The following is a 24,815-nucleotide window of genomic DNA, read 5'->3' on the forward strand; positions in this document are numbered from 1 at the left end:
TTTGATAAGAGACATCCGTATCGATTTTTACCTTGTTTCCAGAGGTGGTACCAATCCCAACAACCTCTCCTTCTGAAGTTGCTGTAGCATTCTCCTTGAATACAGTTTGGATTTCATCAAGGGACAAAGGGTGTTGAGCTGTACTGTCAGTCTTCGTAGTCAACTCTCTAGATGCCACGTCAGAGCTGACAGATGCGCTTTCATAACTGACAGCTTCAGCTTGAACTCTTGTGCTGGGGACAGCAGGTGATTTAGTTGTGGCGGGCAGAACCACGGCGACACTGCCCTCGTCATCGTCAGGAATGCTCGTGGTGATCATGCTCTCATCTGAGCTGCTGCTGCTCTCTGAATCCCTCTCAGAACTACTGGATGATTGTGCACTGATGGGAGTTGATGCAATGACAGTGATAGCTGCTGCTACTGCTGGCGAGCTGGTTACTTTTTCTCCTGAAATACTCACAGAGCTGCTCACTGGGTCAAGAGGTGAGCTCTCTGATGTTTGAGAAACAGCAAGTGTTGTAGTAATGAGTACTCCGTCTTCTCTTGCTGTTGTTTGTTCCCTGTTATAAGGAATGGATTCAACTCGGTTGGGATCTGATGAATCATAATCTGGTGTTGGATAATCTTGGTCTTTGTCTACATAGTCAGCTGAGGAAGGAGTTATTTGAACATCTGAATGGATGTTTATGTTTTTTTCTGTTGAGACAAAGATCTCTCCACTTCCTGAGGAGGATTTCTTTGTATTACTTGAATATTCAGTAGCTGTTGAGGTTTCAAATGACACTAAATGTTTTGCAACTGTCGTTTCAAACTCTGCAGGTACTCTCTCTGTAACAGTACTCATGTCTGCTGATGTCAATATAGGATAAGTAGATGTTTCATGGAGATCGCTGCCTTTGTCTGAGCCATGTAGAGCATCAGTTGAAACCTCTTTGGTTGTAGGTGGTTGGCTTGATGTGACATGTGATGTGACAATTGCTGCACTCTGGGGAGTCACATCACTGGGATTAAGCTTATTTCTTGTCTCCTCGCCAAACGAGACTGGGGTGGTTGTGGCCAGATTAATTTTCTCTGAAGAGATGTCAGCATGGGGTTGGTGTGTGAATGTGATCTCAGACCTTGCTTGTTGAAAGGTCACCTCAGTTTGTGTTGCATTTGGTTCTTGCACAGCAGTAGTAACAAACTGAACCATGACATTGGGTTTTGATGTGTTCTGCAGAGGGGACACTGTTGATGTAAAAGTCAACTCATTTTTGGATGGAGAGGTGGGTTCCTCTGTGCTGAAATGCGTGGATACAGAGGTGGGTACAGTCTTTTCACTCTCAGATGCCTCTGTTTCAGATGATGCAGCTGTGCTGTCAGTGATCTCATTCCCAGACCTCTCTACATATGGGATGTGAGATGTAGACATTCCTCTTATGGTTTGAGAAGGCAAATGGGAGTAAGAAGATGGAATCTCAGTTTTATTTTCCATGGCGTGTTCTACAAATTCATCTTCTGGTTTGTTCTCAACAGGAAAAGCTAAACTGGGTGTTGTTGAATCAAAGATTTCTTCAGAGGTTGAAATTATTGGAAGGGTAGTTGTGGGTATGGCTTTAGGTGACATTGTGTCTTTCTTTTCTTCACTGGATGTCTCTATTGGAGAAATGCTGACACCTGGTGATGACTGTGAAATTGCAAATGAATATTCAGAAAATGTTGACATTGACGAGTCAATGCCCGATGCATGAGTAGTTATTTCTGTAGTTCCTGAACCCTCTGGTTCTTCTGTCACCTCCATCTTTTGTGTCATTGTAATTGCTGTGGCACCTCCAGCTTCCTCTGTCCGGACAGTTGGGTAAAATGCAGAGGAAGGAACTATAGAAATAGTGTCTACATCAATGATAGTGTCATCTTTGGCGATTTGGCCAGGAGTTGAACTGCCTTCAGTCAGTCTTTCCGTAACTGCAGAGAACAAATCATCTTCATCTTTGGCATCCTCTGTGAATATGAGAGATGTGCTGGTTGATGGCTTAGATGCATGCAGGACCATGGTTGGTGTGTGTTCAGTAAGGTTAGTCTTGCTTTGGCTGCTGCTTGGAGTAATAATCACAACTTGTTGATCTGTGACACTGTGATAAACTATGCTGGGAATGGGGGTGGGCGATGCTGTGAAGTCATTTGGTTTAGATTCACTGCTGGAGCTTAGTGAGGTGAATTCCACAATTGTATGATCGCTAAAGGGAGATTCAGTGGAATGGACTGAAACACTTCTATTTGAAGGCTGTGTTATGTGCTCAGTCACAGTAGTTTGATCTTTCACACCACTTGAAACAGAGTGCTCTGCTGCTTCAGAAAAGATTGGGGTTTCTGTATGTGAAGTTATTCCAGCCTCCTGTGATGATGAGAGAACACCAGTAGTTGGTGTCATTGAAACAAAGGTTTGTGTTTCCCCTGCTGCTTCTCCGAATGTGAAGCTCTCCTTCACGGATGATTTTTCATATAGCGTTGTTGTTGTTTTAGGTTTTTCTGTGCTGAAGAGAGAAGAGGCAACACTCTTTGTGGTGTCAGAGGATGCACGTTCAGAAATTGAAGCTGAACTTGTTGGTGTCTTTGTGGTGTGTGCTGAATATAATGTAGCATTAAATTCAGGAAGCACATCAGTGGTTTGCTCACTGGAAGAAACCCCTGAGTATGTTGGGATTGTACTATCTGTGGGAGTGGTAATATTTGAAGATGGTTCCGATGATTTTGTGGAGAAAGGGTCCGCGTCATCAGGTAAGGGTTGTTCACTAATATCATTACTTGAAGTGAAGATGGGGGAACCAGTAGGTGACACCGAACTCCCCTGAACTGTTGATGCATCTGTTTGAGAAGACATTGCCGCTTGACTCTCAGTGCTGTATAGAGAAGAAGCTGTGGAGCCAGTAGGTTTGGGTAAATCCGTACCAACAGTAGATTGGATTTGCTTTGAAAGTGATACAGTTGGGGTTATTGGTACAAATGTAGTTGAACCACTGATGTCATCACCTGAAGTCTCATCTTCAACTCCAGAGCCATCTGTGAATGCCCCACTGCCTTGTTCATGATGGTCGAGCTCAGTGCGGGTCTTCTGAGATTGGGTTGATGACAACAACACTTTTGGAAACTGTGTACTGAATTGAGTTGATATTGCAGCATCAAATGTGACAGAAGCACTCTGACTTTCATCTATTTCAGTCTCATCGGTTGTCACAATAAATTCATGCCGCTGACTTGTGGTAGTTTCAATGGATGCCTCTGCACCAGATCCATCTGGAGATGACTCCAAATCATCCTCGTCAGGCAAACCACCAGAGCTTTCTGCATCAATGTCGGTAGAGGTTTCCATTGAAGTAAACACAGTAACACTAGGTAATACCATAGGTTGAGAAGTTTTAAGCGTACTGGAACTTACTGTGGTGGTCGTCATTTTCACTGAGGAATATGCTGTCCCCGTTTGTGTTTCTTGATGAGTATCATCCGTGGATACAGATATGTTATCCCCTGAATATTCTGCTCCAGTGAAGTCATCACTTTCTGAATCAGACACAGATGATACTGTTATCTCAGATGTGGTTTCAACAGTAGATTGTTGTGCCATGAACTCAGCTGGGGTTGATGATTCAAGACCAAGCTGTGTTATGGTGTGATCCAAAGCTTTCAAGCTTTCACTTCCTGGTGTGACTTTGACTTGAGATTGAGTGGAAATGGTAGTTGATAATGATTTGAACTCATCTGTACTAAAAAATGATGTTACCATTGTAACTTCAGATTTTGAAAGCTCAGTTCTTTGAGTTTCGGATGTTGGTTTCCATGTGCTGATCGTTTCAGAACGAGTAATTCCTGCACTTGAAATGGTTTCTCGAGACGTAACAAATGTTTGAAGAGTTGCAGTGGCCTTTGGTGATGTTGTGTGTGTCTCTGTCGTCATCATAGAGGAAACAGAACTATTGGCATTCACTGAGTCCAATTTTTCATTAAATGATGAAATAGAGGCTGTTGTACCAGGATTGCCAGTGGATTGTTGCAAAGGAGGTGAGGATTCAGTAAGCGGGAAATCGGTGCCAAAGCTGTAGTCAACCTCTTCAAATAGTTCGACAGAGGGTGTGACACTTGAATTATTTCTGTTGTCAAATGAGGAAGAACTCAAAACCGAACTTGTAGTGAACGAGTCCAACAACTGGGCCCCAGAGCCTTCTGGATTCATGGAAAAGGGTAAAACTGAAGATTGTTCAGTTTCATCAGTTATAGGAGGAACTGGGCTCTTGCTGGTCAGGTCTGTGCTGACACTGTCCAGAATTGGCACAACTGTTGGTTTCTTTGTGCGAAACAGTGATGAACCTGTAGGCGCTGATTTGGGGCTGCTGGAGATCTCAGATGGCACTTTGGCTGAGCTTTGATCATCGATTGCAGAGGAAGCAGAACTTAGTGCTGTTGTCCAAGAATCCTGTTCTAATTGACTGGTCGTAAAGGTTTCTTGTGTCTCAGAAGATACAGTTGGTAGTTTTTCGGTACTGAAATGAGATGGAGTTGGTGAAACACCTGTGTTGAAGACAGGAGCTGATTCAGATTTCTGAGAAGCTATAGTCGAAGCACTTTCTGTATTCAACAGACCAGAAACAGTGGTAGAAGTTGTGCTTGTATCGTTCTTCAGAAAGATTGTCGAATCTCCAGAACTCTCAGCATCAATAGAACTGAGGAAGGATGAAGTTTCACCTCGAGTGGTTGAGATTGAAGGAAGGGACTCAACTAAGGTAGAGTCAGTACTAATGCCATCATCATCAATATCAAGAACTGTGGAAGATATAATAGATGTGTTAACAGGAGAAACTGTTGATGAACTTGTCAATGCCTCATCTGTGATTGGAGAAATGGATGGTTCTTCACTGAGTGATGGTAGTTTTGTCTCATCTGTTGGAGCAGTTTCTGTTGTTTCACTTGTAAAAGTTGCCAATGCTTCAGTGGTGAATACCAATGAGGTTGTAAAAGTGTCAGATGAGCTTGGGAAGGATTTATCTGAGGTCGTTTCACCTGAACCATCTTCATCTATGCTGGTGATAACTGATGATTGTTGTGTCTCGTCAGTTACAGGAGAAACTGAGCTCTTGCCGGTCTGGTCTGTGCCCACACTGTCCTTGTCTAGCAACGGCACAGCTGTGGGTTTCTTTGTGCTAAACAGCGATGAACCTGTAGGAGATGCTTTGGGGCTGCTGGACATTTCAGATGGCAGTTTGGCTGAGCTTTGTTCATCTGTTGCCGGGGAAGCAGAACCTTGTTCTGGTGTCCAAGAATCCAATTTTGGTCGACTGGTCGTAATTGTTTCAGGTGAGGCTGTTGGTAGTTTTTCGATGCTGAAAAGAGATGATGATGTCGTCACACCTGCTGTTAACGTAGCAGCTGATTCAGATGACTGAGAAACTGATGCCAAAATCCTTTCTGTACTCAATAGACTAGAAAGCGTTGTTGATGTGGTAGATGTATCTTTGCTGAGAAAGCTTGCCCCATCTCCAGAACTCTCAGCATCAATAGCACTGAGGAAAGATGAAGTTTCACCTTGAGTGGTTGAGACACTGGTAGAAGGAAGGGACTCAACTAAGGTAGAGTCAGTACTAATGCCATCATCATCAATATCGAGAACGGTGGATGATATAATAGATGTGCTAACAGGAGAAACTCTTGATGAACTTGTCAATGCCTCATCTGTGATTGGAGAAATGGATGGTTCTTCACTGAGTGATGGTAGTTTTGTCTCATCTGTTGCAGCAGTTTCTGTTGTTTCACTATTAAAAGTTTCCAATGCTTCAGTGGTGAATACGAATGAGGTTGTAAAAGTGTCAGATGAGCTTGGGAAGGATTTATCTGAGGTCGTTTCACCTGAACCATCTTCATGTATGCTGGTGATAACTGATGATTGTTGTGTCTCATCAGTCACAGGAGAAACTGAGCTCTTGCCGGTCTGGTCTGTGCCCACACTGTCCTTGTCTAGCAACGGCACAGCTGTGGGTTTCTTTGTGCTAAACAGCGATGAACCTGTAGGAGATGCTTTGGGGCTGCTGGACATTTCAGATGGCAGTTTGGCTGAGCTTTGTTCATCTGTTGCAGGGGAAGCAGAACCTTGTTCTGGTGTCCAAGAATCCAATTTTGGTCGACTGGTCGTAATTGTTTCAGGTGAGGCTGTTGGTAGTTTTTCGGTGCTGAAAAGAGATGTTGATGTCGTCACACCTGCTGTTAACGTAGCAGCTGATTCAGACGCCTGAGAAACTGATGCCAAAATCCTTTCTGTACTCAATAGACTAGAAAGCGTTGTTGATGTGGTAGATGTATCTTTGCTGAGAAAGCTTGCCCCATCTCCAGAACTCTCAGCATCAATAGCACTGAGGAAAGATGAAGTTTCACCTCGAGTGGTTGAGACACTGATAGAAGGAAGGGACTCAACTAAGGTAGAGTCAGTACTAATGCCATCATCATCAATATCGAGAACGGTGGATGATATAATAGATGTGCTAACAGGAGAAACTCTTGATGAACTTGTCAATGCCTCATCTGTGATTGGAGAAATGGATGGTTCTTCACTGAGTGATGGTAGTTTTGTCTCATCTGTTGCAGCAGTTTCTGTTGTTTCACTTGTAAAAGTTGCCAATGCTTCAGTGGTGAATACCAATGAGGATGTAAAAGTGTCAGATGAGCTTGGGAAGGATTTATCTGAGGTCGTTTCACCTGAACCCTCTTCATCTATGCTGGTGATAACTGACGATTGATCTGTCTCGTCAGTTACAGGAGAAACTGAGCTCTTGCCGGTCTGGTCTGTGCCCACACTGTCCATGTCTAGCAAAGGCACAGCTGTGGGTTTCTTTGTGCTAAACAGTGATGAACCTGTAGGAGATGCTTTGGGGCTGCTGGACATTTCAGATGGCACTTTGACTGAGCTTTGTTCGTCTGTTGCCGAGGAAGCAGAACTTTGTTCTGGTGTCCAAGAATCCAGTTTTGGTTTGCTGGTCGTAATTGTTTCAGGTGAGGCTGTGGGTAGTTTTTCGGTGCTGAAAAGAGATACCGATTCTGTCACTCCTGCTTGTAATGTAGCAGCTGATTCAGACGTCTGAGAAACTATTGCTGAAGTCATTTCTGAACTCAACAGAGTGGAAGGGGTGGTTGATGGGGCACTTGAATCGTAGCTGAAAAAACTAGTCCCATCTCCAGAACTCTCAGCATCAATAGTACTGAGAAATGATGATGCTTTACTTGTCGCAGTTGGCCCACTGATAGAGGAAGTAGACTCCACTGCTGTAGTTTCACTACGAATGGAATCATCAATGTCAAGTACTGTGGTCGATGAAAATGTTGTGTCGCTTGGAGTTACGATTGGTGGGCTTGTTAAAGTCTCATTTTTCATTGAAGATATTTCTTGAATGAGTGATGTTGTTGTCTCATCTGTTGCAGCAATATCTGTTGTTCCAGTTGTAAGAGACGTCAATGCTTCAGTGGAGAATACAGGTGAGGATGGAAAACTGTCTGCTCGGCTTGAGAAGAACATATCTGTTGGTTTTTCAGCTGAACCCTCATCATCTATGGGTGTGATAACCGACGATTGTTCTGTCTCGTCAGTTACAGGAGAAACTGAGCTCTTGTCGGTCTGGTCTGTGCCCACACTGTCCTTGTCTAGCAACGGCACAGCTGTTGGTTTCTTTGTGCTAAACAGTGATGAACCTGTAGGAGATGCTTTGGGACTGCTGGACATTTCAGATGGCACTTTGGCTGAGCTTTGATCATCGATTGCAGAGGAAGCAGAACTTTGTGCTGTTGTCCATGAATCCTGATCTGATTTACTGGTTGTAACTGTTTCATGCGTTTCAGGTGAGGCTGTTGGTAGTTTTTCAGTACTGAAAAGAGATGTTGATGCCGTCACACCTGCTGTTAACGTCGCAGCTGATTCAGACGTCTGAGAAACTATTGCTGAAGTCATTTCTGTACTCAGTATACGAGAAAGAGTGGTTGACGTGGTAGCTGCAGCTTTGCTGAAAAAGCCAGTCCCATCTCCAGAACTCTCAGCATCAACAGTACTGATGAGTGATGATGTTTCACCTCTCGTGGGTGATGCACTGATAGAGGGAAAGGACTCTGCTACGGTAGAGGCCCTACTAATTCCATCATCATCAACGTCAAGAGCTTTGGATGGTATGACAGATGTGTTGACAGGTGAAACTGTTGATGAACTTGTCGATGTCTCACCTGTGATTGGATATATTGATTTCTGTTCACTGAGTGATGATATTTCTGTCTCATCTGTTGGAGCAGTTTCTGTTGTTCCATCTGTAAAAGTTGTCGATGTTTCTGTGGAGAATACAGATGAGGATAGAAAGATGTCAGACGAGCTTGGGAAGGATTTATCTGTGGCCGTTTCACCTGAACCCTCTTCATCTACGCCTGTGGTAACTGAAGATTGTTGTGTCTCGTCAGTCACAGGAGAAACTGAGCTCTTGTCGGTCTGGTCTGTGCCCACACTGTCCTTGTCTAGCAACGGCACAGCTGTGGGTTTCCTTGTGCTAAACAGTGATGAACCTGTAGGAGATGCTTTGGGGCTGCTGGACATTTCAGATGGCAGTTTGGCTGAGCTTTGTTCATCTGTTGCAGGGGAAGCAGAACCTTGTTCTGGTGTCCAAGAATCCAATTTTGGTCGACTGGTCGTAATTGTTTCAGGTGAGGCTGTTGGTAGTTTTTCGGTGCTGAAAAGAGATGTTGATGTCGTCACACCTGCTGTTAACGTAGCAGCTGATTCAGACGTCTGAGAAACTGATGCCAAAATCCTTTCTGTACTCAATAGACTAGAAAGCGTTGTTGATGTGGTAGATGTATCTTTGCTGAGAAAGCTTGCCCCATCTCCAGAACTCTCAGCATCAATAGCACTGAGGAAAGATGAAGTTTCACCTCGAGTAGTTGAGACACTGATAGAAGGAAGGGACTCAACTAAGGTAGAGTCAGTACTAATGCCATCATCATCAATATCGAGAACGGTGGATGATATAATAGATGTGCTAACAGGAGAAACTCTTGATGAACTTGTCAATGCCTCATCTGTGATTGGAGATATGGATGGTTCTTCACTGAGTGATGGTAGTTTTGTCTCATCTGTTGCAGCAGTTTCTGTTGTTTCACTTGTAAAAGTTGCCAATGCTTCAGTGGTGAATACCAATGAGGATGTAAAAGTGTCAGATGAGCTTGGGAAGGATTTATCTGAGGTCGTTTCACCTGAACCCTCTTCATCTATGCTGGTGATAACTGACGACTGTTCTGTCTCATCAGTTACAGGAGAAACTGAGCTCTTGCCGGTCTGGTCTGTGCCCACACTGTCCATGTCTAGCAACGGCACAGCTGTGGGTTTCTTTGTGCTAAACAGTGATGAACCTGTAGGAGATGCTTTGGGGCTGCTGGACATTTCAGATGGCACTTTGACTGAGCTTTGTTCGTCTGTTGCCGAGGAAGCAGAACTTTGTTCTGGTGTCCAAGAATCCAGTTTTGGTTTGTTGGTCGTAACTGTTTCAGGTGAGGCTGTGGGTAGTTTTTCGGTGCTGAAAAGAGATACCGATTCTGTCACTCCTGCTTGTAATGTAGCAGCTGATTCAGACGTCTGAGAAACTATTGCTGAAGTCATTTCTGAACTCAACAGAGTGGAAGGGGTGGTTGATGGGGCACTTGAATCGTAGCTGAAAAAACTAGTCCCATCTCCAGAACTCTCAGCATCAATAGTACTGAGAAATGATGATGCTTCACTTGTCGCAGTTGGCCCACTGATAGAGGAAGTAGACTCCACTGCTGTAGTTTCACTACGAATGGAATCATCAATGTCAAGTACTGTGGTCGATGAAAATGTTGTGTCGCTTGGAGTTACGATTGGTGGGCTTGTTAAAGTCTCATTTTTCATTGAAGATATTTCTTGAATGAGTGATGTTGTTGTCTCATCTGTTGCAGCAATATCTGTTGTTCCAGTTGTAAGAGACGTCAATGCTTCAGTGGAGAATACAGGTGAGGATGGAAAACTGTCTGCTCGGCTTGAGAAGAACATATCTGTTGGTTTTTCAGCTGAACCCTCATCATCTATGGGTGTGATAACCGACGATTGTTCTGTCTCGTCAGTTACAGGAGAAACTGAGCTCTTGTCGGTCTGGTCTGTGCCCACACTGTCCTTGTCTAGCAACGGCACAGCTGTTGGTTTCTTTGTGCTAAACAGTGATGAACCTGTAGGAGATGCTTTGGGACTGCTGGACATTTCAGATGGCACTTTGGCTGAGCTTTGATCATCGATTGCAGAGGAAGCAGAACTTTGTGCTGTTGTCCATGAATCCTGATCTGATTTACTGGTTGTAACTGTTTCATGCGTTTCAGGTGAGGCTGTTGGTAGTTTTTCAGTACTGAAAAGAGATGTTGATGCCGTCACACCTGCTGTTAACGTCGCAGCTGATTCAGACGTCTGAGAAACTATTGCTGAAGTCATTTCTGTACTCAGTATACGAGAAAGAGTGGTTGACGTGGTAGCTGCAGCTTTGCTGAAAAAGCCAGTCCCATCTCCAGAACTCTCAGCATCAACAGTACTGATGAGTGATGATGTTTCACCTCTCGTGGGTGATGCACTGATAGAGGGAAAGGACTCTGCTACGGTAGAGGCCCTACTAATTCCATCATCATCAACGTCAAGAGCTTTGGATGGTATGACAGATGTGTTGACAGGTGAAACTGTTGATGAACTTGTCGATGTCTCACCTGTGATTGGATATATTGATTTCTGTTCACTGAGTGATGATATTTCTGTCTCATCTGTTGGAGCAGTTTCTGTTGTTCCATCTGTAAAAGTTGTCGATGTTTCTGTGGAGAATACAGATGAGGATAGAAAGATGTCAGACGAGCTTGGGAAGGATTTATCTGTGGCCGTTTCACCTGAACCCTCTTCATCTACGCCTGTGGTAACTGAAGATTGTTGTGTCTCGTCAGTCACAGGAGAAACTGAGCTCTTGTCGGTCTGGTCTGTGCCCACACTGTCCTTGTCTAGCAACGGCACAGCTGTGGGTTTCCTTGTGCTAAACAGTGATGAACCTGTAGGAGATGCTTTGGGGCTGCTGGACATTTCAGATGGCAGTTTGGCTGAGCTTTGTTCATCTGTTGCAGGGGAAGCAGAACCTTGTTCTGGTGTCCAAGAATCCAATTTTGGTCGACTGGTCGTAATTGTTTCAGGTGAGGCTGTTGGTAGTTTTTCGGTGCTGAAAAGAGATGTTGATGTCGTCACACCTGCTGTTAACGTAGCAGCTGATTCAGACGTCTGAGAAACTGATGCCAAAATCCTTTCTGTACTCAATAGACTAGAAAGCGTTGTTGATGTGGTAGATGTATCTTTGCTGAGAAAGCTTGCCCCATCTCCAGAACTCTCAGCATCAATAGCACTGAGGAAAGATGAAGTTTCACCTCGAGTGGTTGAGACACTGATAGAAGGAAGGGACTCAACTAAGGTAGAGTCAGTACTAATGCCATCATCATCAATATCGAGAACGGTGGATGATATAATAGATGTGCTAACAGGAGAAACTCTTGATGAACTTGTCAATGCCTCATCTGTGATTGGAGATATGGATGGTTCTTCACTGAGTGATGGTAGTTTTGTCTCATCTGTCGGAGCAGTTTCTGTTGTTTCACTTGTAAAAGTTGCCAATGCTTCAGTGGTGAATACCAATGAGGATGTAAAAGTGTCAGATGAGCTTGGGAAGGATTTATCTGAGGTCGTTTCACCTGAACCCTCTTCATCTATGCTGGTGATAACTGACGACTGTTCTGTCTCATCAGTTACAGGAGAAACTGAGCTCTTGCCGGTCTGGTCTGTGCCCACACTGTCCATGTCTAGCAACGGCACAGCTGTTGGTTTCTTTGTGCTAAACAGTGATGAACCTGTAGGAGATGCTTTGGGGCTGCTGGACATTTCAGATGGCACTTTGACTGAGCTTTGTTCGTCTGTTGCCGAGGAAGCAGAACTTTGTTCTGGTGTCCAAGAATCCAGTTTTGGTTTGCTGGTCGTAACTGTTTCAGGTGAGGCTGTGGGTAGTTTTTCGGTGCTGAAAAGAGATACCGATTCTGTCACTCCTGCTTGTAATGTAGCAGCTGATTCAGACGTCTGAGAAACTATTGCTGAAGTCATTTCTGAACTCAACAGAGTGGAAGGGGTGGTTGATGGGGCACTTGAATCGTAGCTGAAAAAACTAGTCCCATCTCCAGAACTCTCAGCATCAATAGTACTGAGAAATGATGATGCTTCACTTGTCGCAGTTGGCCCACTGATAGAGGAAGTAGACTCCACTGCTGTAGTTTCACTACGAATGGAATCATCAATGTCAAGTACTGTGGTCGATGAAAATGTTGTGTCGCTTGGAGTTACGATTGGTGGGCTTGTTAAAGTCTCATTTTTCAGTGAAGATATTTCTTGAATGAGTGATGTTGTTGTCTCATCTGTTGCAGCAATATCTGTTGTTCCAGTTGTAAGAGACGTCAATGCTTCAGTGGAGAATACAGGTGAGGATGGAAAACTGTCTGCTCGGCTTGAGAAGAACATATCTGTTGGTTTTTCAGCTGAACCCTCATCATCTATGGGTGTGATAACCGACGATTGTTCTGTCTCGTCAGTTACAGGAGAAACTGAGCTCTTGTCGGTCTGGTCTGTGCCCACACTGTCCTTGTCTAGCAACGGCACAGCTGTTGGTTTCTTTGTGCTAAACAGTGATGAACCTGTAGGAGATGCTTTGGGACTGCTGGACATTTCAGATGGCACTTTGGCTGAGCTTTGATCATCGATTGCAGAGGAAGCAGAACTTTGTGCTGTTGTCCATGAATCCTGATCTGATTTACTGGTTGTAACTGTTTCATGCGTTTCAGGTGAGGCTGTTGGTAGTTTTTCAGTACTGAAAAGAGATGTTGATGCCGTCACACCTGCTGTTAACGTCGCAGCTGATTCAGACGTCTGAGAAACTATTGCTGAAGTCATTTCTGTACTCAGTATACGAGAAAGAGTGGTTGACGTGGTAGCTGCAGCTTTGCTGAAAAAGCCAGTCCCATCTCCAGAACTCTCAGCATCAACAGTACTGATGAGTGATGATGTTTCACCTCTCGTGGGTGATGCACTGATAGAGGGAAAGGACTCTGCTACGGTAGAGGCCCTACTAATTCCATCATCATCAACGTCAAGAGCTTTGGATGGTATGACAGATGTGTTGACAGGTGAAACTGTTGATGAACTTGTCGATGTCTCACCTGTGATTGGATATATTGATTTCTGTTCACTGAGTGATGATATTTCTGTCTCATCTGTTGGAGCAGTTTCTGTTGTTCCATCTGTAAAAGTTGTCGATGTTTCTGTGGAGAATACAGATGAGGATAGAAAGATGTCAGACGAGCTTGGGAAGGATTTATCTGTGGCCGTTTCACCTGAACCCTCTTCATCTACGCCTGTGGTAACTGAAGATTGTTGTGTCTCGTCAGTCACAGGAGAAACTGAGCTCTTGTCGGTCTGGTCTGTGCCCACACTGTCCTTGTCTAGCAACGGCACAGCTGTGGGTTTCCTTGTGCTAAACAGTGATGAACCTGTAGGAGATGCTTTGGGGCTGCTGGACATTTCAGATGGCAGTTTGGCTGAGCTTTGTTCATCTGTTGCAGGGGAAGCAGAACCTTGTTCTGGTGTCCAAGAATCCAATTTTGGTCGACTGGTCGTAATTGTTTCAGGTGAGGCTGTTGGTAGTTTTTCGGTGCTGAAAAGAGATGTTGATGTCGTCACACCTGCTGTTAACGTAGCAGCTGATTCAGACGTCTGAGAAACTGATGCCAAAATCCTTTCTGTACTCAATAGACTAGAAAGCGTTGTTGATGTGGTAGATGTATCTTTGCTGAGAAAGCTTGCCCCATCTCCAGAACTCTCAGCATCAATAGCACTGAGGAAAGATGAAGTTTCACCTCGAGTGGTTGAGACACTGGTAGAAGGAAGGGACTCAACTAAGGTAGAGTCAGTACTAATGCCATCATCATCAATATCGAGAACGGTGGATGATATAATAGATGTGCTAACAGGAGAAACTCTTGATGAACTTGTCAATGCCTCATCTGTGATTGGAGATATGGATGGTTCTTCACTGAGTGATGGTAGTTTTGTCTCATCTGTCGGAGCAGTTTCTGTTGTTTCACTTGTAAAAGTTGCCAATGCTTCAGTGGTGAATACCAATGAGGATGTAAAAGTGTCAGATGAGCTTGGGAAGGATTTATCTGAGGTCGTTTCACCTGAACCCTCTTCATCTATGCTGGTGATAACTGACGATTGTTCTGTCTCATCAGTTACAGGAGAAACTGAGCTCTTGCCGGTCTGGTCTGTGCCCACACTGTCCTTGTCTAGCAACGGCACAGCTGTGGGTTTCTTTGTGCTAAACAGTGATGAACCTGTAGGAGATGCTTTGGGGCTGCTGGACATTTCAGATGGCACTTTGACTGAGCTTTGTTCGTCTGTTGCCGAGGAAGCAGAACTTTGTTCTGGTGTCCAAGAATCCAGTTTTGGTTTGCTGGTCGTAACTGTTTCAGGTGAGGCTGTGGGTAGTTTTTCGGTGCTGAAAAGAGATACCGATTCTGTCACTCCTGCTTGTAATGTAGCAGCTGATTCAGACGTCTGAGAAACTATTGCTGAAGTCATTTCTGAACTCAACAGAGTGGAAGGGGTGGTTGATGGGGCACTTGAATCGTAGCTGAAAAAACTAGTCCCATCTCCAGAACTCTCAGCATCAATAGTACTGAGAAATGATGATGCTTCACTTGTCGCAGTTGGCCCACTGATAGAGGAAGTAGACTCCACTGCTGTAGTTTCACTACGAATGGAATCATCAATGTCAAGTACTGTGGTCGATGAAAATGTTGTGTCGCTTGGAGTTACGATTGGTGGGCTTGTTAAAGTCTCATTTTTCATCGAAGATATTTCTTGAATGAGTGATGTTGTTGTCTCATCTGTTGCAGCAATATCTGTTGTTCCAGTTGTAAGAGACGTCAATGCTTCAGTGGAGAATACAGGTGAGGATGGAAAACTGTCTGCTCGGCTTGAGAAGAACATATCTGTTGGTTTTTCAGCTGAACCCTCATCATCTATGGGTGTGATAACCGACGATTGTTCTGTCTCGTCAGTTACAGGAGAAACTGAGCTCTTGTCGGTCTGGTCTGTGCCCACACTGTCCTTGTCTAGCAACGGCACAGCTGTTGGTTTCTTTGTGCTAAACAGTGATGAACCTGTAGGAGATGCTTTGGGGCTGCTGGACATTTCAGATGGCACTTTGGCTGAGCTTTGATCATCGATTGCAGAGGAAGCAGAACTTTGTGCTGTTGTCCATGAATCCTGATCTGATTTACTGGTTGTAACTGTTTCATGCGTTTCAGGTGAGGCTGTTGGTAGTTTTTCAGTACTGAAAAGAGATGTTGATGCCGTCACACCTGCTGTTAACGTCGCAGCTGATTCAGACGTCTGAGAAACTATTGCTGAAGTCATTTCTGTACTCAGTATACGAGAAAGAGTGGTTGACGTGGTAGCTGCAGCTTTGCTGAAAAAGCCAGTCCCATCTCCAGAACTCTCAGCATCAACAGTACTGATGAGTGATGATGTTTCACCTCTCGTGGGTGATGCACTGATAGAGGGAAAGGACTCTGCTACGGTAGAGGCCCTACTAATGCCATCATCATCAACGTCAAGAGCTGTGGATGGTATGACAGATGTGTTGACAGGAGAAACTGTTGATGAACTTGTCGGTGTCTCACCTGTGATTGGATATATTGATTTCTGTTCGCTGAGTGATGATATTTCTGTCTCATCTGTTGGAGCAGTTTCTGTTGTTCCATCTGTAAAAGTTGTCGATGTTTCTGTGGAGAATACAGATGAGGATAGAAAGATGTCAGACGAGCTTGGGAAGGATTTATCTGTGGCCGTTTCACCTGAACCCTCTTCATCTATGCCTGTGGTAACTGAAGATTGTTGTGTCTCGTCAGTCACAGGAGAAACTGAGCTCTTGTCGGTCTGGTCTGTGCCCACACTGTCCTTGTCCTAGCAACGGCACAGCTGTGGGTTTCTTTGTGCTAAACAGTGATGAACCTGTAGGAGATGCTTTGGGGCTGCTGGACATTTCAGATGGCAGTTTGGCTGAGCTTTGTTCATCTGTTGCAGGGGAAGCAGAACCTTGTTCTGGTGTCCAAGAATCCAATTTTGGTCGACTGGTCGTAATTGTTTCAGGTGAGGCTGTTGGTAGTTTTTCGGTGCTGAAAAGAGATGTTGATGTCGTCACACCTGCTGTTAACGTAGTAGCTGATTCAGACGTCTGAGAAACTGATGCCAAAATCCTTTCTGTACTCAATAGACTAGAAAGAGTTGTTGATGTGGTAGATGTATCTTTGCTGAGAAAGCTTGCCCCATCTCCAGAACTCTCAGCATCAATAGCACTGAGGAAAGATGAAGTTTCACCTCGAGTGGTTGAGACACTGATAGAAGGAAGGGACTCAACTAAGGTAGAGTCAGTACTAATGCCATCATCATCAATATCGAGAACGGTGGATGATATAATAGATGTGCTAACAGGAGAAACTCTTGATGAACTTGTCAATGCCTCATCTGTGATTGGAGATATGGATGGTTCTTCACTGAGTGATGGTAGTTTTGTCTCATCTGTCGGAGCAGTTTCTGTTGTTTCACTTGTAAAAGTTGCCAATGCTTCAGTGGTGAATACCAATGAGGATGTAAAAGTGTCAGATGAGCTTGGGAAGGATTTGTCTGTGGCCGTTTCACCTGAACCCTCTTCATCTATGCCGGTGATAACTGACGATTGTACTGTCTCATCAGTTACAGGAGAAACTGAGCTCTTGCCGGTCTGGTCTGTGCCCACACTGTCCTTGTCTAGCAACGGCACAGCTGTTGGTTTCTTTGTGCTAAACAGTGATGAACCTGTAGGAGATGCTTTGGGGCTGCTGGACATTTCAGATGGCACTTTGACTGAGCTTTGTTCGTCTGTTGCCGAGGAAGCAGAACTTTGTTCTGGTGTCCAAGAATCCAGTTTTGGTTTGTTGGTCGTAACTGTTTCAGGTGAGGCTGTGGGTAGTTTTTCGGTGCTGAAAAGAGATACCGATTCTGTCACTCCTGCTTGTAATGTAGCAGCTGATTCAGACGTCTGAGAAACTATTGCTGAAGTCATTTCTGAACTCAACAGAGTGGAAGGGGTGGTTGATGGGGCACTTGAATCGTAGCTGAAAAAACTAGTCCCATCTCCAGAACTCTCAGCATCAATAGTACTGAGAAATGATGATGCTTCACTTGTCGCAGTTGGCCCACTGATAGAGGAAGTAGACTCCACTGCTGTAGTTTCACTACGAATGGAATCATCAATGTCAAGTACTGTGGTCGATGAAAATGTTGTGTCGCTTGGAGTTACGATTGGTGGGCTTGTTAAAGTCTCATTTTTCATTGAAGATATTTCTTGAATGAGTGATGTTGTTGTCTCATCTGTTGCAGCAATATCTGTTGTTCCAGTTGTAAGAGACGTCAATGCTTCAGTGGAGAATACAGGTGAGGATGGAAAACTGTCTGCTCGGCTTGAGAAGAACATATCTGTTGGTTTTTCAGCTGAACCCTCATCATCTATGGGTGTGATAACCGACGATTGTTCTGTCTCGTCAGTTACAGGAGAAACTGAGCTCTTGTCGGTCTGGTCTGTGCCCACACTGTCCTTGTCTAGCAACGGAACAGCTGTTGGTTTCTTTGTGCTAAAACAGTGATGAACCTGTAGGAGATGCTTTGGGGCTGCTGGACATTTCAGATGGCACTTTGGCTGAGCTTTGATCATCGATTGCAGAGGGGAAGCAGAACTTTGTGCTGTTGTCCATGAATCCTTGATCTGATTTACTGGTCTGTAAACTGTTTCATGCGTTTCAGGTGAGGCTTGTTGGTAGTTTTTCGTACTGAAAGAGATGTTGATGCCGTCACACCTGCTGTTAACGTCGCAGCTGATTCAGACGTCTGAGAAACTATGCTGAAGTCCTTCTGTACTCAATTATACTAGAAAGAGTGGTGAGTGGTAGCTTGCAGCTTTGCTGAAAAAGCCGTAGTCCCATCTCCAGAACTCTCAGCATTCAACAGTACTGATGAGTGATGATGTTTCACCTCTCGTGGGTGATGCACTGATAGAGGGAAAGGACTCTGCTACGGTAGAGGCCCTACTAATGCCATCATCATCAACGTCAAGAGCTGTGGATGGTATGACAGATGTGTTGACAGGAGAAACTGTTGATGAACTTGTCGGTGTCTCACCTGTGATTGGATATATTGATTTCTGTTCGCTGAGTGATGATATTTCTGTCTCATCTGTTGGAGCAGTTTCTGTTGTTCCATCTGTAAAAGTTGTCGATGTTTCTGTGGAGAATACAGATGAGGATAGAAAGATGTCAGACGAGCTTGGGAAGGATTTATCTGTGGCCGTTTCACCTGAACCCTCTTCATCTATGCCTGTGGTAACTGAAGATTGTTGTGTCTCGTCAGTCACAGGAGAAACTGAGCTCTTGTCGGTCTGGTCTGTGCCCACACTGTCCTTGTCCAGCAACGGCACAGCTGTGGGTTTCTTTGTGCTAAACAGTGATGAACCTGTAGGAGATGCTTTGGGGCTGCTGGACATTTCAGATGGCAGTTTGGCTGAGCTTTGATCATCGATTGCAGAGGAAGCAGAACTTTGTGCTGTTGTCCATGAATCCTGATCTGATTTACTGGTTGTAACTGTTTCATGCGTTTCAGGTGAGGCTGTTGGTAGTTTTTCAGTACTGAAAAGAGATGTTGATGCCGTCACACCTGCTGTTAACGTCGCAGCTGATTCAGACGTCTGAGAAACTATTGCTGAAGTCATTTCTGTACTCAGTATACGAGAAAGAGTGGTTGACGTGGTAGCTGCAGCTTTGCTGAAAAAGCCAGTCCCATCTCCAGAACTCTCAGCATCAACAGTACTGATGAGTGATGATGTTTCACCTCTCGTGGGTGATGCACTGATAGAGGGAAAGGACTCTGCTACGGTAGAGGCCCTACTAATTCCATCATCATCAACGTCAAGAGCTTTGGATGGTATGACAGATGTGTTGACAGGTGAAACTGTTGATGAACTTGTCGATGTCTCACCTGTGATTGGATATATTGATTTCTGTTCACTGAGTGATGGTAGTTTCTGTCTCATCTGTCGGAGCAGTTTCTGTTGTTCACTTGTAAAAGTTGCCAATGCTTTCAGTGGTGAATACCAGATGAGGATAGTAAAGATGTCAGATGAGCTTGGGAAGGATTTATCTGTGGCCGTTTCACCTGAACCCTCTTCATCTATGCCGGTGGATAACTGACGATTGTTCTGTCTCAGTCAGTTACAGGAGAAACTGAGCTCTTGTCGGTCTGGTCTGTGCCCACACTGTCCTTGTCTAGCAACGGCACAGCTGTGGTTTCCTTGTGCTAAACAGTGATGAACCTGTAGGAGATGCTTTGGGGCTGCTGGACATTTCAGATGGCAGTTTGGCTGAGCTTTGTTCATCTGTTGCAGGGGAAGCAGAACTTTGTTCTGGTGTCCAAGAATCCAGTTTTGGTTTGTTGGTCGTAACTGTTTCAGGTGAGGCTGTGGGTAGTTTTTCGGTGCTGAAAAGAGATACCGATTCTGTCACTCCTGCTTGTAATGTAGCAGCTGATTCAGACGTCTGAGAAACTATTGCTGAAGTCATTTCTGAACTCAACAGAGTGGAAGGGGTGGTTGATGGGGCACTTGAATCGTAGCTGAAAAAACTAGTCCCATCTCCAGAACTCTCAGCATCAATAGTACTGAGAAATGATGATGCTTTACTTGTCGCAGTTGGCCCACTGATAGAGGAAGTAGACTCCACTGCTGTAGTTTCACTACGAATGGAATCATCAATGTCAAGTACTGTGGTCGATGAAAATGTTGTGTCGCTTGGAGTTACGATTGGTGGGCTTGTTAAAGTCTCATTTTTCAGTGAAGATATTTCTTGAATGAGTGATGTTGTTGTCTCATCTGTTGCAGCAATATCTGTTGTTCCAGTTGTAAGAGACGTCAATGCTTCAGTGGAGAATACAGGTGAGGATGGAAAACTGTCTGCTCGGCTTGAGAAGAACATATCTGTTGGTTTTTCAGCTGAACCCTCATCATCTATGGGTGTGATAACCGACGATTGTTCTGTCTCGTCAGTTACAGGAGAAACTGAGCTCTTGTCGGTCTGGTCTGTGCCCACACTGTCCTTGTCTAGCAACGGCACAGCTGTTGGTTTCTTTGTGCTAAACAGTGATGAACCTGTAGGAGATGCTTTGGGGCTGCTGGACATTTCAGATGGCACTTTGGCTGAGCTTTGATCATCGATTGCAGAGGAAGCAGAACTTTGTGCTGTTGTCCATGAATCCTGATCTGATTTACTGGTTGTAACTGTTTCATGCGTTTCAGGTGAGGCTGTTGGTAGTTTTTCAGTACTGAAAAGAGATGTTGATGCCGTCACACCTGCTGTTAACGTCGCAGCTGATTCAGACGTCTGAGAAACTATTGCTGAAGTCATTCTGTACTCAATATACTAGAAAGAGTGGTTGACGTGGTAGCTGCAGCTTTGCTGAAAAAGCCAGTCCCATCTCCAGAACTCTCAGCATCAACAGTACTGATGATGATGATGTTTCACCTCTCGTGATGATGTTTCACCTCTCGTGGGTGATGCACTGATAGAGGGAAAGGACTCTGCTACGGTAGAGGCCCTACTAATGCCATCATCATCAACGTCAAGAGCTGTGGATGGTATGACAGATGTGTTGACAGGAGAAACTGTTGATGAACTTGTCGGTGTCTCACCTGTGATTGGATATATTGATTTCTGTTCGCTGAGTGATGATATTTCTGTCTCATCTGTTGGAGCAGTTTCTGTTGTTCCATCTGTAAAAGTTGTCGATGTTTCTGTGGAGAATACAGATGAGGATAGAAAGATGTCAGACGAGCTTGGGAAGGATTTATCTGTGGCCGTTTCACCTGAACCCTCTTCATCTATGCCTGTGGTAACTGAAGATTGTTGTGTCTCGTCAGTCACAGGAGAAACTGAGCTCTTGTCGGTCTGGTCTGTGCCCACACTGTCCTTGTCCAGCAACGGCACAGCTGTGGGTTTCTTTGTGCTAAACAGTGATGAACCTGTAGGAGATGCTTTGGGGCTGCTGGACATTTCAGATGGCAGTTTGGCTGAGCTTTGTTCATCTGTTGCAGGGGAAGCAGAACCTTGTTCTGGTGTCCAAGAATCCAATTTTGGTCGACTGGTCGTAATTGTTTCAGGTGAGGCTGTTGGTTGTTTTTCGGTGCTGAAAAGAGATGTTGATGTCGTCACACCTGCAGTTAACGTCGCAGCTGATTCAGACGTCTGAGAAACTATTGCCAAAATCCTTTCTGTACTCAATAGACTAGAAAGAGTTGTTGATGTGGTAGGTGTATCCTTGCTGAGAAAGCTTGCCCCATCTCCAGAACTCTCAGCATCAATAGCACTGAGGAAAGATGAAGTTTCACCTCGAGTGGTTGAGACACTGATAGAAGGAAGGGACTCAACTAAGGTAGAGTCAGTACTAATGCCATCATCATCAATATCGAGAACGGTGGATGATATAATAGATGTGCTAACAGGAGAAACTCTTGATGAACTTGTCAATGCCTCATCTGTGATTGGAGATATGGATGGTTCTTCACTGAGTGATGGTAGTTTTGTCTCATCTGTCGGAGCAGTTTCTGTTGTTTCACTTGTAAAAGTTGCCAATGCTTCAGTGGTGAATACCAATGAGGATGTAAAAGTGTCAGATGAGCTTGGGAAGGATTTATCTGTGGCCGTTTCACCTGAACCCTCTTCATCTATGCCTGTGGATAACTGAAGATTGTTCTGTCTCGTCAGTCACAGGAGAAACTGAGCTCTTGTCGGTCTGGTCTGTGCCCACACTGTCCTTGTCCAGCAACGGCACAGCTGTGGGTTTCTTTGTGCTAAACAGTGATGAACCTGTAGGAGATGCTTTGGGGCTGCTGGACATTTCAGATGGCAGTTTGGACTGAGCTTTGTTCAGTCTGTTGCAGGGGAAGCAGAACCTTGTTCTGGTGTCCAAGAATCCAGTTTTGGTCGCTGGTCGTAATTGTTTCAGGTGAGGCTGTGGGTAGTTTTTCGGTGCTGAAAAGAGATAGTTGATGTCGTCACACCTGCAGTTAACGTAGCAGCTGATTCAGACGTCTGAGAAACTATTGCCAAAATCCTTTCTGTACTCAATAGACTAGAAAGAGTTGTTGATGTGGTAGGTGTATCCTTGCTGAGAAAGCTTGCCCCATCTCCAGAACTCTCAGCATCAATAGCACTGAGGAAAGATGAAGTTTCACCTCGAGTGGTTGAGACACTGATAGAAGGAAGGGACTCAACTAAGGTAGAGTCAGTACTAATGCCATCATCATCAATATCGAGAACGGTGGATGATATAATAGATGTGCTAACAGGAGAAACTCTTGATGAACTTGTCAATGCCTCATCTGTGATTGGAGATATGGATGGTTCTTCACTGAGTGATGGTAGTTTTGTCTCATCTGTCGGAGCAGTTTCTGTTGTTTCACTTGTAAAAGTTGCCAATGCTTCAGTGGTGAATACCAATGAGGATGTAAAAGTGTCAGATGAGCTTGGGAAGGATTTATCTGTGGCCGTTTCACCTGAACCCTCTTCATCTATGCCGGTGATAACTGACGACTGTTCTGTCTCGTCAGTTACAGGAGAAACTGAGCTCTTGCCGGTCTGGTCTGTGCCCACACTGTCCTTGTCTAGCAACGGCACAGCTGTTGGTTTCTTTGTGCTAAACAGTGATGAACCTGTAGGAGATGCTTTGGGCTGCTGGACATTTCAGATGGCACTTTGGCTGAGCTTTGATCATCGATTGCAGAGGAAGCAGAACTTTGTGCTGTTGTCCATGAATCCTGATCTGATTTACTGGTTGTAACTGTTTCATGCGTTTCAGGTGAGGCTGTTGGTAGTTTTTCAGTACTGAAAAGAGATGTTGATGCCGTCACACCTGCTGTTAACGTCGCAGCTGATTCAGACGTCTGAGAAACTATTGCTGAAGTCATTCTGTACTCAGTATACGAGAAAGAGTGGTTGACGTGGTAGCTGCAGCTTTGCTGAAAAAGCCAGTCCCATCTCCAGAACTCTCAGCATCAACAGTACTGATGAGTGATGATGTTTCACCTCTCGTGGGTGATGCACTGATAGAGGGAAAGGACTCTGCTACGGTAGAGGCCCTACTAATTCCATCATCATCAACGTCAAGAGCTTTGGATGGTATGACAGATGTGTTGACAGGGAAACTGTTGATGAACTTGTCGATGTCTCACCTGTGATTGGATATATTGATTCTGTTCACTGAGTGATGATATTTCTGTCTCATCTGTTGGAGCAGTTTCTGTTGTTCCAGCTGTAAAAGTTGTCGATGTTTCTGTGGAGAATACAGATGAGGATAGAAATGATGTCAGACGAGCTTGGGAAGGATTTATCTGTGGCCAGTTTCACCTGAACCCTCTTCATCTAGCCTGTGGTAACTGAAGATTGTTGTGTCTCGTCAGTCACAGGAGAAACTGAGCTCTTGTCGGTCTGGTCTGTGCCCACACTGTCCTTGTCTAGCAACGGCACAGCTGTGGGTTTCCTTGTGCTAAACAGTGATGAACCTGTAGGAGATGCTTTGGGGCTGCTGGACATTTCAGATGGCAGTTTGGCTGAGCTTTGTTCATCGATTGCAGAGGAAGCAGAACTTTGTGCTGTTGTCCATGAATCCTGATCTGATTTACTGGTTGTAACTGTTTCATGCGTTTCAGGTGAGGCTGTTGGTAGTTTTTCAGTACTGAAAAGAGATGTTGATGCCGTCACACCTGCTGTTAACGTCGCAGCTGATTCAGACGTCTGAGAAACTATTGCTGAAGTCATTCCTGTACTCAATATACTAGAAAGAGTGGTTGACGTGGTAGCTGCAGCTTTGCTGAAAAAGCCAGTCCCATCTCCAGAACTCTCAGCATCAACAGTACTGATGAGTGATGATGTTTCACCTCTCGTGGGCGATGCACTGATAGAGGGAAAGGACTCTGCTACGGTAGAGGCCCTACTAATGCCATCATCATCAACGTCAAGAGCTGTGGATGGTATGACAGATGTGTTGACAGGAGAAACTGTTGATGAACTTGTCGGTGTCTCACCTGTGATTGGATATATTGATTTCTGTTCGCTGAGTGATGATATTTCTGTCTCATCTGTTGGAGCAGTTTCTGTTGTTCCATCTGTAAAAGTTGTCGATGTTTCTGTGGAGAATACAGATGAGGATAGAAAGATGTCAGACGAGCTTGGGAAGGATTTATCTGTGGCCGTTTCACCTGAACCCTCTTCATCTATGCCTGTGGTAACTGAAGATTGTTGTGTCTCGTCAGTCACAGGAGAAACTGAGCTCTTGTCGGTCTGGTCTGTGCCCACACTGTCCTTGTCCAGCAACGGCACAGCTGTGGGTTTCTTTGTGCTAAACAGTGATGAACCTGTAGGAGATGCTTTGGGGCTGCTGGACATTTCAGATGGCAGTTTGGCTGAGCTTTGTTCATCTGTTGCAGGGGAAGCAGAACCTTGTTCTGGTGTCCAAGAATCCAATTTTGGTCGACTGGTCGTAATTGTTTCAGGTGAGGCTGTTGGTTGTTTTTCGGTGCTGAAAAGAGATGTTGATGTCGTCACACCTGCAGTTA

At 44.7% G+C, this 24,815-nt stretch overlaps 1 protein-coding gene across 1 annotated transcript in view; it reads right to left on the minus strand.

Annotated features, from left to right (window-relative positions):
* LOC115397725 (versican core protein-like) overlaps positions 1-24,815 on the minus strand; it is a 58,871-nt gene that overhangs the window by 7,077 nt on the left and 26,979 nt on the right. The window lies entirely within an intron of this gene.

This window comes from Salarias fasciatus, chromosome 12 (assembly GCF_902148845.1).
Source record: "Salarias fasciatus chromosome 12, fSalaFa1.1, whole genome shotgun sequence".
Taxonomy (NCBI): Eukaryota; Metazoa; Chordata; class Actinopteri; order Blenniiformes; family Blenniidae; genus Salarias; species Salarias fasciatus.